This window comes from Neofelis nebulosa, chromosome 1 (genome assembly GCF_028018385.1).
Source record: "Neofelis nebulosa isolate mNeoNeb1 chromosome 1, mNeoNeb1.pri, whole genome shotgun sequence".
Lineage (NCBI taxonomy): Eukaryota > Metazoa > Chordata > Mammalia > Carnivora > Felidae > Neofelis > Neofelis nebulosa.
Genome location: NC_080782.1, coordinates 43554222 through 43567403, shown reverse-complemented (window position 1 = coordinate 43567403; position 13182 = coordinate 43554222).

Genomic DNA, 13182 nt, shown 5'->3' with positions numbered 1-13182 from the left:
CAGGTGGGATTACAGAAGAGGGTGCTGTCATCCACGGACCACATGCACTGGAGAGAACTGTGATACGGGGTTCTCCCAGTTCGCAGGTGGGCAAAGTGAGGACCAGACAAGACTTAGCCAAGTTCTCCTCAGTTCCAGTCCAGGACGTCCCCACTCCTTGGTGTCCTTTAGAGAACATTAGGGAAAGATGTGTCCCTGGGCTGGCAGTGACAGCCAAGTGTCCCCGCAGGTACCACCACCTTCCTCCAAAGGTGGGGCCAGGCCAGGGTGGATGTGGAAGGCAGCCTCCAGCATGAAACACATGAGCTGAGTTGGGGGAACGAGGGCTCACGTGTGCAAATTAAATGGGTCCAGGCTTTCAGAAGGTCAGTTTCATTGTATGTCCCTCAAAGCCCCCACAGGACATATTCTTCAACCAACTGAGTTTACTTCTTGGAATTCATCCTAAGGAAATAAACTACATGTGAACAAAGGTATAGGTACAGAGAGACTCGGTGCTACACTGTCCATTTGAGAGAAATTCTGGAAATTTCCCCAAAGCCAACGACATGAGGCAGCTGCACAATGAAAAGGCAGCCGCAAGGTCGATGTGGATCCACGTTTCTGAACGTGGGCAGATGTTCACAGCGTGCTGCTGAGTGGAGGAAGGCAGGTTGCAGAGCTAGACGTGTGTGATGAGCCCACTTATTGAAAAATATGCATACATAAATATTTATATCCACAGACACAGAATATAAATAAAGAAGAATTTGCACCGTGTTAGCAGTTAATAATCATACATGGCGAATCTTGGGGGGAATGTTTAGTTCTCTTTTATTGTTGCTCCTTATGTATTTTTTTCCTGTTTTCTTTTAATTATTATGTATTTAATTTTTTTTAACGTTTATTTATTTTTGAGACAGAGAGAGACAGAGCATGAACAGGGGAGGGGCAGAGAGAGAGGGAGACACAGAATCTGAAACAGGCTCCAGGCTCTGAGCTGTCAGCACAGAGCCCGACGCGGGGCTCGAACTCATGGACCGCGAGATCATGACCTGAGCCGAAGTCGGCCACTCAAGCGACCAAGCCACCCAGGCGCCCCAGTTATTATGTATTTAAAACCAAAATCATTAGAAGGCCAGAGACGATGGTGTGCCCTTTGCTACAATCATGGTTCTTGAGGGGAGCACGTGAGGCAATAAACCCTGGATGGATCTTGACACCTGCTGATGGAACACCACCTTCCTACCCAGAATCTGCCTTCAGACCCACTCCTCAAACCACAAATCCAGGGGCCTCACCCAGATCTCCCTACCCTGTGGAGGGCCCAGGCCCAGGTCACACCTCTGCCTGTGGCTCTGGCCAGAATATCCCAAGAGCCTTGGGCAGGTGGGACATTTTCCTCTTTGGAGCTTAAAGCTCTTTTTTGGCAGCTGCGTGCCTCACCCAGCAGGACAGGGTGGGTGAGGACCACCATCCCCAATTCTGAACAGAGTCAAGACCCAGGGAGACGCGGCCACTGGCCAAAGGTCAACAGCAGAACCAAAGCCACCTGAGCCCAGCTGCTGAGGAAGAGGAGGCAGAGGCTCAACATCTGGGCGGCTGCCCCCTGGCCCACTGCCGGTCTTCTCTGCCCCCATCCCAGCTCCGCAAAGGCCAGGAACATCTGGCTGCTGGCCTCATTCCAGGAGGGGTGAGTGGCGGCTGAGGGGCCTCCTTCCGCCAGACCCTGCTGCTGTGGTGCAAGGCACATCAATCAAGGCTGCAGGGCTGGCTGGTGCTAGGAGGGAAGCCGATTCCTTCCCCACCCCCTCCCCAGACATTCCTGCGTAATGGAATCTCCTTTCCTGTCTATTTATTACCAACCCACAGAGCTCCGCCAAGCTCAGTCTGCAGATTCAAACCCCACTGGCCCTGACTTTTCCTGGGGGAAGGGGTTCCCCGGGGGCTACCTGGGAGGAGCACCAGACCCTAACCCTCACTGGTATGTCCCACCCTGTTCTTCCCACCCTGCCCGTGCGTTTGCTCAAGGGGCCAGATCTGAGCTAAGCAATTCACACATTTTATGTGTCCTGACCGGGGAGACGAGCACTTTCTCACCATCTTCATGTTAACAAATGAAAAAACTCAGGCTCAGAGAAGTCAACTCACTTGCTCAGAATGACACAGCAAGTCAGAGTCTGCCTGATCTCCAAACCCAAGCTCATTCCTTGCTTTTCTTGCTGAAAATACTGTTCTTTCTCCATTGAATGGTCTTGGCTGCCTTGTTGAAAATCGGTTGACCACAGAGATGTGGATTTAATTCTGGACTCTCAGTTCTATTCCATTGATCTAAATGGCTAGCCCTATGCTGGCACCATATTGTCTTGCTTAGTGTTTCTCTGCAGTGAGTTTTGAACTTGGGAAATGTGAATCCTCCTACTTTATTCTCCTTTTTCAGGATCATTCTGGCTATTCTGGATCCCTTGAAATTCCATATGAGCTCTGGAATTAGCTTATCCGTTTGTGCAAAGAAGTCGGCTGGGGTTTTGACAGAGATTGTATGGACTCTGTAGATCAGTTTGGAGAGTATTGCCATCTTAGTAATATTAGTGGAATCTTCCAATTTATGAGTATCTGATATTTTTCCATTTATTTAGAGCTTCTTCAGTCTCTTCCAACAATGTTTTCTACTTTTCAGAGACAACTTTTGCACTTAATTTTGATAAATTGATTTGTATGCATTTTGTTCTTTTTGAAACGACTGTGAAAGAATTGTTTTCTTAATTTCAGTTTTGGATTGCTTGTTGCAAACGTACCGAAGCACAACAGATTCTGGCATATTGCTCTTGTATACTGCAACCTTGATGAACTCATTTATTAGGTCTAATAGTTCATTAATGAGTTCCTTAGGGTTTTCCATGTACAGGATCATGTCACCTGTAAATAAAGATTAGTTTTACTTCCCTCTGTCCAATCCAGATCTCTTTTTAATTTTTTTTCCCCTCTTGCTTTGTAATTCTGACTACAATCTCCATTACAATGTTGAGGGAAGAAGCCAGAGCAGACACCCTTGTCTTGGCCCTTCTCTTCTTTCTGTCCTACATCTCATCTCGCCCCTTCCTTTCCCCTGCTTCCTTTTCTTCACCTTCTAACCCAAACAGTGGGTGAGGGTAGGGGCTATCAGGAGAGAATACACACACACACACACACACACACACACACACACACACACAAGGTAAGTGGCAAGAATCCCATGAGAAAGAAGAAAATCAATATATTGGACAACTGAAAGCTCAAGGAGGAATACATCAGGAACCCCACTATATAACAGAGGGAATTGAAGCTCAGAAAAAAGATGAAACAACTAACATTTATTATATACCTACTATGTTCCAGATACCCAGGGTACACAGGTGAATCAGACAATGAAGGCTCAAAGCTGGAATTCAACCTGAGATCAAAATTCAAGGAGACACACACTTATCTTATAATGAGGAAAAACATAAAAGGACCTATTTACTGTCACAGGAAAACCTCTTTCAGTTTCTAGAAAGTAGCAGGCTAAGAGCTGTCACAAGAGCAGCGGGATAAAGACTCTGATTCCGGTTGGGCCCCTGCTCCTTTGTTATGGCACTAGGATCTTGGGTGCACAATGAGCATCCCTGTGGCTTAGTTTACCCTTCTGTAGAATGGGGAGAATTCTGGTAGCTACTTCAGAGGGCTGTTGTGAGGATTAAAGTAGTTAATATGTCAAGTGTTTAGTAGAGGCGTGTAATGAAGCTATGTGACTGGTTGCTCTTCTGTGTGTTTGACACCCACAGACACCAGCCTAGTTGTGTGGGAAGCTGGGGGTGGGGTGGGTGGGTGATGAGGCTGCCCATGCTGGGGTCTTGGGAATGGACTTGTCCTTGGTGCTTGGATCCCTTTGAGTCATGGAAGAAACTGACATGACTTCTGTTCCATGGTGTTTGCCAAGGGCTTACTATGTCCAGGCCCACTGCTGGGGACTTCTCAAAGATGACAATAATGGTTATTATTTTTATTGTAGCTTACTATATGTATCAATCAGGGCTCAGCCAGAGAACCACAACCAGTAGGAGGAACACACTAAGACATTCATTGCAAGCAATTGGCTTATACAATGGTAGGGGCTGGTTAGCAAGTTGGAAATCTGTATGGGATGGCTAACTTTATGTCAATTTATCTGGGCCCTGGAGTGCCTAGATACCTGGCCAAACATTATTCTGGGAACTTCCCTGAGGATGTTTTTGAATGAGATTTACATTTGTATCCGTAGACTGAGTAAAGCAGATTCCCCTCCCTAATGTGGGTGGGTCTCATCTAAGCAGTTGAAGGGCTCGAAGAACAAAAAGGCAGACCATCCTAGATGTAAGGGAGAATTCTTTCTGCCTGAATGCCTTTGAGCTGAGACATTGGCTTCTTCCTGCCATTGGACTTGAACTGAAACATTAGCTGTCCTGGACCTCAGGCCTTGGAACTACACCATCAGCTTGCCACCACACCACATATATACATAATCAATAGAATGTGTGTATACATACACACAAATACATTCCCTTGGTTCTGTTTTTCTGGAGAACCCTACTTCATACAGCTATCAGGCCCAGGTGGAATCTCTTCTTCAGGGACACATAGGCTCTGCTCTGAAGGTCTTCTGCCTGATTCAGTTAAGGCCCATCCAGATTATCTAGGATAATCTCCCTCACCAAACGTCAACCGATCATGGACTACAGTTACACCTATAAGATACCTTCCCAGCAACAGCTAGGTTCATGCCTGACTGGATAGCTGGGCACGGTAGCCTGGCCAAGCTGGCATACTAAATGGACCAACACAGCATGGGCCAAATGGGATGCCAAGCCCATGGCCACATGTCAGCTAATTGGTTTCTCTAACAGTCCCATGAGGAAGATTTTTTTTTTTTTAACTTTTTTTCTAGAAGAAAGTGACTGGCCTGAGGTCACACCGTGGTGAGGGAAGGAGCTGACGTTTGAACCCAGGTTGCCCCCCCCCCGCCCCCGCCACATGCTGTTCACCACCCCCGGGTCCTGCATCCCTACCCCATCCTCCTCAGCCCTCCCACAGCCAGCCCCCTGTGGTAGATTCTCCCCTCTGCTTTAGAAGCAGGTGGAGGCTCACAGAGGGCCGGTGGGCATCCTGGTCACTCAGCCAGGAAGTGGAAAGCTGCTTCACATCCGCTCAGATTCCCCTCCTCACAACAGCCATCTTCTCGCCTCCCCTTACCTCAGCTGTCTGCCCCCAAAGGAAACCGCGGACCCTCTTTTCCTTTTTAATTTTATTGATTTATTTTTTATGTTTACTTATTTTTGAGAGAGACAGAGTGTGAGCGGGGGAGGGGCAGAGAGAGAGGGAGACACAGAATCGGAAGCAGGCTCCAGGCTCTGAGCTGTCAGCACAGAGCCCGACGCGGGGCTCGAACTCACGGACCGTGAGATCATGACCTGAGCTGAAGTCAGACGCTTACACCCGACTGAGCCACCCGGGAGCCCCAAAACGCTGACCTTCTGCACCTGAACGCCCTGTGTCTCATGGACACCCTCTTCCTCCTGGCTTCAGCATTGTGCTGTGTAAGGAGGGGCAGGGCTCTTTTGGATTGGACATTGGAGGGCCTGCATGCCTTGGAGCACAGGGTGGGGCCCAGGGATGCCTGTCTCCAGGGAGCTCCTATTCTGGGGCTAGTCCCACCCTTGAGGATGTCCCAGGGCCATCCTGTGGGAGACACCCAGCCAGGACCACAGGCCCTCAAAGTATCTCTGTCACCAGCCTCAGGCTGGACAAGGCCTGAGTTGCCCAGTAGAACGTGCTTTCCTCGGGAAACCAGAGCGTCTTCTGAGACACCAGGCCCCTGAAGGGTCCTGGCTTAGCCAAGACTGTGGTCAGTGCTGGCCATAGTCTGGCCTGCACACCCCTTCCTGTGGGGGCCTCAGTGCCAGGGAGGCAGCCCTGCGAACAATGCCCTGCTCTGTTCTTGGCGTGGGAGGGGATGGTTAGTTTAGCCGCACCTCACCCCAGCGGGGGATCCAATGCTCCCCTGCTCACCTCCACTAACTGGAGCCTTCAGGCCCCAGAGGAAACCCAGACACCCCACACTTAGCACCCTCCCAACTCCCAGACAGGCCACGACTCAGAGGTCAGGAGTTAGAGCCAAAATGCCTTTAGGGGTCCTAGGTCCCACCATCTAGGGATGGCATCTCAGCAGAGCCAGCCATGGCCACCCAAAACCCCGCCCCAACCAATGTGGCTCCATCTTTGCTCAGACCCTTTGATCAGGCCTCAGGCCTCATCTGGTGAATGAGAAGGGCTCAGAGAGGCTACGCAGCTGCCTCTGCAGCTAGGAAGCAGCAGAAATGGAACTCAGACCCAGGTCTGTGAGTCTCCAGAGCCTGTGGTCTTACTCACTGCACCAAACTGTCCTTTAGAAATCCTGAAGTGACCATGAGTCCCAGGGCGTGGGGTACCCTGCACAGACCTCAGCAGGCGGACACACACATGCACATACACACACGCACACACACGCACACCTTCCTTAGCGCCCAACCCTGCCGAAGAGAGTCTTGGAAAGCCTCGGGGCCCAGTCCCCCACCGCTCACACGGAGGGGGCCTCTGAGCCTCCCAAGTCCCCAGTCTGGGTCCAGGAGTCAGGGTCCCCTTGGTGGCTACACAGGTGGAGGAGGAGGCCAGTCCTGCCCTGGAGCTCCCCTCAGCCCTGCAGGCCTGCGGGTCAGCTGGACCTCCTCCCCCAATCCTCCCAGGGCCCACAGGCCCTGGGCCAGGCTTGGCTTCCGGAGCTGCCGCCACCTTGGCCGGCTACACCACACGTGGTTTCAATCAGCAGCCTGCGGGATGAATGGTGCCTTGTGAGAGCTCCACGGGGCTCACCTCGCACACAACAGCCAGGTGGGGCACCCTCGGGGAGGCAGGAGTGCAAGGGGACGTCAGGTGGGGGACGAGCGGGGGGTGCAGGACAGCACAGAGGGAGGAGCCAGGACCTGGTGGTCAGACGGGGTGAGGTCCCAACCCGGCCACCCACAACTCGCCAGACATCCCTAGGCCTCCGCTCAGGTCTCCGGGTAAAGGGGAGCAACGAGCCCCATCAGGGGTTGTGAGCATTCAGGGAGATGATGCCCAGCACGCCGTGAGGGGCTGGCACACAGTAGGCGCTCTGTACCTGGCGTCCCACCTGTCAGGGAACCGGGAGCAGGAGGCTCACAAACTCGATTTAATGGGGAAGGGAGAGGAGGCGACTTCATTTGTGAAGGGGGGAGGCTACCATCAGCTGCTTCCGCCAGCCGCCTCCACACGGCCAAGGGGCCTCCCACAGGGAGCTCTAGAAGCAGGCCCCAGGTCCGTGAAGGGGGGAGACGCCGCACCCCAGCCCTGTTGGAGAGGAGAGCTTGCGGGTAGCCGGCACAAGTCGTAAGTAATGTTTACTGAGTACTGAGTGGAGGCTGCCCTCCGTGCCTCCTTCTGTGGATGTTTCCATTTTTCCATTTTACACACAATAAAACTATGACTCAGAAGGGGAAGGTGACCAGGCTACAGCCACACAGCTGGCGAGACGCAGAGCTGGGATGTGAGACCGTGCGATGGGTGGCCGGCACGGGGCACCCCCCCACCCACCACCAACGGAGATGAGAGCTCATTTTCTGAGGGTCTCTCGTGGACAGGGCGGGTGGGGGCCATGCTTCCTGGCATCCCCGCTCAGCCTCTTTTCCCGTCCGCAGAGCTTCCAGTGACCCAGTCTGGGGTGCGCAACGACCCACGTCTTCTGCCCTGCCTCCCGCCCACCACCAGGCAGAGTCTGGTGCAGAGTGGAGGCCTCTGGGCATCTGAGAATAGAGAGGTGGGAGGGAGGCAGGGGCAAAAAAACCTCATCATGTTTCTTTATGCTGAACCGGTATGCGGGTCCTGTCAGCACTGGGATAACAGGCAGACCCCTTACTCCGTGGACAAGGCCCCGTGGACCTCACAAAAGCCTCAAGCTTCATCACCCCTCCTTCCTCACCACCCCGCCGCCTCCACTCTCCAGGCTAAGACCCTTCGGATGCTGGCAGCCCGTGGCTATCCAGCCCTCTCCTCCAGGCTTTGCCCAGGATTTCACCTGCCTGGAACCCTCTCCTGCCTGACCCTGGCTAGCCAGTCCCCCAAATCCCAGCCAACCGAGCACTCTGTGCACGAGGATGCCCGATCTGCCGCACCGGGCTCCAGGGCATCCCCTCAGGTGTTTCTGGGAGCAGAGCCCTGGGTCCTTGTGGACCTCCTGTGGGATTGGCCCCAAATTCAGAATCTAATCTAGATCTGCAGGGGAAGGAAATGAATCTCCTCTGTTGGAGATGGGATGCCACCTTTTCAGACTGGTTTTCTCTTATCCTTTTGTTTATTATTTTGGGAGAGAGTCGGGGAGAGAGTACATGCGCAAGTTGGGGAGGGGCAGAGAGAGAGGGAGGGAGAGAGAGAGACTCCCAAGCAGGCTCTGCAGGGCTGAGCCCGATGCAGGGCTGGAACCCACAAACTGCGAGATCATGACCTGACTTGAGCCAAAGTCAGATCCTCAACCCACTGAGCCACCCAGGCGCCCCTCTTACTCCTTTTCTGACTCAGCCATCTATGGAGTCAAGCGGGCTGCCCTCCTGTGGAGACAAGGGGGTCATTCTCTGAGCAGTTCATCTCTAGCTCTCAGCCCTTTAGTGGTTCCCTGCGAAACCATTTCTGGAGCACAGTTTAAAGAGCAAGACTTGCCTGCTGCTTTCCGTATAGACAGAATATCCATCTCAAATAGCACCAGCTCAGCCAGGAGCTGGGTGTGCACAGCTCACCGGGTGCCCCCTGGCCACCCTGATGCCCTTGCCCTTTGGTGTGATGGGTCAGTAACGGCCGTTAGAGAAAGCAGCCTTGTAGAAATAACTATGGACAGTCTTCAAGGGTTAAGCCGCATAAATATTCAGCGTGGCTTTGTTTATGATACTAAAAATCTAACACAGTGCACATGTTCAACCATCAAATAAAGTATGGTACATTCACAAACTGAACCCCATAAGGAGGAATTTTTAATGACACCAGAAGATGGTCATAATTTATCACCAAGAGAAACAACAGCAGATTATGAAACATTAATGTGGGAAGAGGGAAACCAGCCTCTGGGCAGATATGTAAAAGCAGCGGGGGAGGGGGGGCACCTGGGTGGCTCAGTTGGGTGAGCATCCGACTCTTGATTTCGGCTCAGGTCACAATCTCAGGGTTTGTGAGTTCGAGCTCCGCATTGGGCTCTGCACTGGCAGTGTGGAGCCTCCTTGGGATTCTCTGTCTCCCGCTCTCTCTGCCCCTCCTCCACTCGCTCACTCTCTCTCAAAAATAAGTAAGTAAACATTAAAAAAAGAAGAAGTAGGGTTGTAGGGTAGGAGTATAGACTTGGAAGCTAGAAAGCCTGGGTCCAAGGGCAGACTTGGCCACACTAGAGCCAGGAGACAATGGACAAGTCTCCAAACCTAAAAGCTAGACTTGCATCATCTATCAAATAGGAAGGACTCTGGTCCTGTGACATCTCAGGCACTTAGCACAGTGAGACTAGCACAGACCAAGCATCCAATAAACATTGCAGCTTTTATGATTGTATACACCAAAATGTGGGCAGTACTTGCTGTGTGGAGTGATTTCAATTGTCTTAGGATTGGCTGATTTGTATTTTTAAAACTTTCTGAAACAAATGTGAATTCCTTGTATTAATTTCAAAAACAGAAACAAGCACGACCCACACAAGGAAGCAGCTGGTTTCCCACCAGCGTGTTGCTGAGGACGTCACTCCCGATGATGCACCGATGAGATTTTCTGGGAGAAACTGATCTGCTTTTGGTGTCAGGTTTCCCTGAACACCCCGGCTGCCTGGAGGCTTCGAGCCACAGCGGGGTGCCTAACCTCAATGTCCAGTGAGGGGGGGGGGAATCATTGAAATCCACTACGACCCAGCGATACAGCGTGTGGAGGACAATGTGTGAAGGAGTCCCACCAAAGAGTTAGAAGTGTGACCCCAGCGACCAGACCGAGAGGACACATGCTTCAGATTCTGTTTACTTCCCTGGTGCTTGCAATTCTTTCAAACAATCTCGTATCACAATAAAAAATGGAAATGACATGATCGGCTACAGTAGAGAAACGTTTAATAACACGTAAAAATGTGGACAACTTGTTACGGTTAAGAAGAGGTTTGAGAAACAGAATGTCAGTGTTTTCTCATTTCTACAAAAACGACTTTACACGTCCGACAGAAGGGCAAAGTCCTGAAACGTGAACTGTGGTTTTCCCGAGTGGTGGGACACATTTTCATTTTCTCATTTGTCTGTATGTTTTCAATTTTCCACAATTGACATCTATAACTTTAGTGATTTAAAAAAAAAAAGGGGGGGTACTTTCTTAAAAGGAAAGATTTGGCCCAAGATTTGGCCCGAATTTGTAGCCTTTGTCTTGCCTCCACTTTCTCCCCTCCCCCACAGGCCTGTTTTCTCACCTGATTTTAATTGGCGCCATCGTGCTGTCCTTTCCGTGTCCCTGAAAAAGGCCTGAAATCCTTGTGGGAGCAAGGCGAGGCAGAAGCCAGGGCCCAGGTCCAGCCCGCTGCTCCCCATCAGTGGTCCCCCGGCACCCCACGCCGCCTCCTGGAGTACTGTTCTAATTAGCGGGGACGCTAAGCAGACCCAAAGGCGGAACTATAAACACCAGAGGCAAAGACCCATAAACAGCTGGGTAACTGACTCCAGCTTGTGCAGATGGGCCTGGCCCTCCTTCACACTAACGGCTGGGTGGGGGCTGGGCTAGCCATTGAGGACGTGCCTCCGCCTCCCCTCCTTAGACCACAAGCTGCTATGAGCCAGGCAGTTAGAATATTGGTGCATCAGTCTTAGGTGAGCTTATATCCACATGGGCAGGGGGTTTGAGGACCAAGGATCTTCAAGGTCCCCTGAGCCCCATTACCTGCCCCGGGGCCTCAACTTACCTATCTGTAAAATGGGGAAGAGAGGAACTAAGAGACTAAATGGGCCTTCTTAGCTCTACCACATCATGCCTAAATGTATATACTGGAACTAAATGCCTATGATATACCTAACTGTAATATAATAAAAATATATACCATGTGATAATATAAACATATGCTACAATAAAATTATCTGCACTGTAACCTAAACATCATATTATATATTATTGCATCATACTCTTCAATCTTGTATTTCTGTTTTTTTTAATGACCATCTACAGATATCTGTGATCAGAGAGTATAGAGAGGCAAGCCAGGAAGACTTCCTGTATGAAGAGAGATTTAAGGGCTGTGGATTTGACAGGCAGGAAAAACAAGCCTCCAAAAAAGTCATAATGGAGGGTAAGGGAGAGTCTTGAAAGAGAAGAGATTTACGGTACTATTTGCAACACCATCTGGGGCAGGGATGGATCCATGCCTACCTCCTACCCTAGAAGCACACAGCCTGGGGCTGTAGAGAGCAGGAAGAAAATACGCTGGATGGAAATGACCAAGACTTGCTGGTTGTGAGAAATAAGCCCACCGCCCCAATCAATGGGGGGACACGGAGCCTCGGAGCACAGTGAAGCGAGGCTTTAATGAACGTTCCTTTAAGAGTGGGTGTCTGAGGAAGAAGCACACTCCACCTTACAGCAGGCAATTTATCTCCTAGCGTGCAAGTCCCTCCCCTGATTCCTCATTGGCTGAGCACTACAGAGGTTACAGCCTTACCGGAAGTGGCTTATGCCCATGTAAGGCAACAAGTAGTCTGATTGGAACAAATGAACATTCCTTGAGGTGATGGGAAGACTTCAGTTCTTTGGTGCATGCTCATTGCAAAACCTGCAAAAAATAACCCCTCGAAATGGAGAGGGGAAGAAGAACCAGGAAATGAAGTGTCTAAGGCTTTGGGACTCCATTGTGTGTGTGTGTGTGTGTGTGTGTGTGTGTGTGTGTGTGATCGGCTGCGGGCGGGGGCGGGGGGGGGGGGCGTTTGTACATATTTCCAATAGGTTGTAAACCTATTGGTAATCAGCACAGTTTTTATTTGGTATTTCTGAAAATGAATCATCTCACTTCTCACACCGGCCTCTGATGACACAACAGAACCCCAGGGGAACTTGGTAGAGCACAGATTCCTGGCCCCTTCCCAGAGTTCCTGAATCAGAATCTGGAGCAGCAGGGCCAGGTGTTTGAATTTCAGGAACCGCTCGGTTGATGCTGAGGCAGGAAGTGTCCCTGTCTGGCACAGGTGGATGTTTGGGAACCCACGGTCCAGAGTTCCTAGTGGCTGGGGACCGAATGTGGCGTAGAGGTAGATTCTACCCTGCTCCGTGCCTGAGCTTGCACAATAGAGCCCCGTGGGCTTCAGGCTGTGGGGCCTCACAGACCAGCGACTCCAGCTGTGTGATCCTGGCAGAGCTACTTAACCTTTCTGAACCTCTCTCAGATTCCTCATCTATATAATGGGGATGATGCTAATACTTACCTCCGAGGGCTGTTGCGAGGGTTAAAAGAGGTAGTCCTTAACAAGCAGAGGGCCTGCCTGACACACTGAGAAATGCTTTGTAGTATTCGCATAATTTATTGATGTTATTATTTATAATATTATTACCCCACCTCCATTAACCACCAACCCAGCCTTCGGTGGAGACATTCCCACACTCTAGCTGTGAGAAGCTGGGGTGAGACTGCCCCTAGGTGGACACAGTCTAGACTGCACCGGATAAACCACCCACTAGAGGGTGAGTCAAACTACGAACTCCATTTCTCCCCCCTTATCTGTAAATACTTCGGCACGAACTTCTTGAGAAAAATTACAGACTCTTAACAATAATTAAAATTAGGAAATTTAATACTGATACAATACTACTATCCAATCCACACAGTCCATGTTCACGTTTTGCCACTTGTCCCTACAGGGTCCTTTATAGCTAATTGTTTTCCTGGTCTGGGGCCCCTCCGGGGTCACCCATGACATGCGATTGCCAGGTGTCTTTAGTTTCCTTCAATTCTGAACCATTTCTCAGCCTTTATCTTTCAGGACCACGAGATTTTTAGAGGTCAGGCCAGTTATTTTGCAAATCATCTCTCAACAGAGATGTATCTGCTGGCTAGATCCGTGTTATGCTTTTGTCAGAAATCTCACAGGTGTTCAGCTGCCTCTGTCTCAT